Raw genomic sequence first — 1724 nt, 5'->3', positions numbered from 1 at the left:
TGAGAATAGCTTTTCCCGTTGAGAATTTTTGCCTTCAATTGGCGTTGTAGTGAGTTTGGCTACTCAGATCACCAAATACTTGTGACAATTCGAACCAGAAATGTTTTCAATTTTCACATGCTGATGTTTCGGATTCAACCTACTAGAAGCAGCATAATACTTGTATTCAACAATTTCTGTATCAAATCCCAGTTTTCTCTGGTGCATCTTTGCCAAACTATTCCAAACTGCCTGAGTCTGAATACCAATTACAGGTACTAGTAAATGCACGTTACTAAGGACTATATAGTTCTAGGTTACTGTACACAACGACGTTCACATGTTGATGTTTCAGCTGCCGCTTACTAGAAACAACATAATACTTATCGTGCATACCTTTCCATAACTTGTCCTTTTCAGATGCATTAGTTTCCCTTTGTCTTGGCTTCTACAGTCAGACTGGCTACTAGTAACAGCACAGTACTAATCACATATCGTTCTACAGTTTGCAGACAACTTTCACATGTTGATGTTTCAGCTTTCGCCTACTAGAAACAACATAATACTCGCTGTATACATTTGTAGTTCTCTATGTAACTTTCATGTGAAGAAGTTTCGCCAGTCTTTTTGACTGTCTCAAATCTGAGTCATGCTTAGGCTACTAGTTGCTTCATAGTACTTATCGCCTCGAGATCATTGAACAAAACTTGATTTTCACATGTTGCTGTTTCAGCTTCCGCTTACTAGAAACAACATAATACTAGTCTCATTAAGTTCCGTCTCTTTGCAATTTTCTTATGAAGAAAATTCGCCATCACAATGACTCCAGCAGTTCTTGATCAAGGAATGCAATCATTGATCAGAATGCTATTATTTGAATCGGTTCTGCTTTAAGTGTTCCAATTTTATTGGAAGCACCAACAATAGAACATCAATGTGTTCAATCGAGAGTTATATAACCCTGAATCGGACGCAGTCAACAGCCGAAGCCGAGACCGCCTTTTGCGTTAGAGAGGTCGGTAAACAAATCTTGCGATTCATACCGAATTAACACATATAGCTGTGCTCCTCTTCGTAAAGCGAGCCAAGTGATCCCCTGTTGAAGGATGTATTTGGACCAATCTAGTAGCATTTGGTTTCCAACAAGCTCTCCCAAGTTAGCTTACTTATTGGGCTTTTCAACCAATTCGGTTGGCTACAAGCATCATCAAAGTACTAGCCACAGTTTGATCGCAAAATTCTACGACTTTCACATGTTGATGTTTCGGCTTGCGCTTAGCCTACTATAAGCAACATAATACTAGTCATATCATAGAGCGTGATCAGCTTGTGACGTTCTCATGATGAAGTTTCACCAACAGTGTCTCACTTCGAGCTTAAATCCAGCTACTAGTAACTACACAGTACTGACTGCAACGATAACTTTTATCTATACCTTTCACATGCTGCGCTTTCGGCCAGGGCCTACTAACGTCAACATAATACTCGATATAAACTTTTGTTCATGATGCAGCTTCCCCATGCAGAAGTTTCGCCTTCAAATGCTCTCTTGGCCATATGACGTAAGAAAAGGTTACTAGTAACATCACAGTACTAGCCACAGTTTGATTGCAAAATTCTACGACTTTCACATGTTGATGTTTCGGCTTGCGCTTAGCCTACTAGAAGCAACATAATACTAGTCATATCATAGAGCGTGATCAGCTTGTGACGTTCTCATGATGAAGTTTCACCAACAGTGTCTC

General features: G+C 39.7%; 1 pseudogene; it reads right to left on the bottom strand.

Moving 5' to 3' along the window:
- Positions 1 to 935: 935 nt before the first annotated feature.
- Positions 936 to 1087, bottom strand: LOC142355874 (5.8S ribosomal RNA; annotated as a pseudogene).
- Positions 1088 to 1724: the final 637 nt, after the last annotated feature.

This window comes from Convolutriloba macropyga, unplaced genomic scaffold (genome assembly GCF_964194025.1).
Source record: "Convolutriloba macropyga unplaced genomic scaffold, txConMacr16.3 SCAFFOLD_4436, whole genome shotgun sequence".
NCBI lineage: Eukaryota > Metazoa > Xenacoelomorpha > Acoela > Convolutidae > Convolutriloba > Convolutriloba macropyga.
The sequence above is the reverse complement of the archived record's forward strand: the minus strand, read 5'-3'. Positions and strand labels throughout refer to the sequence as shown.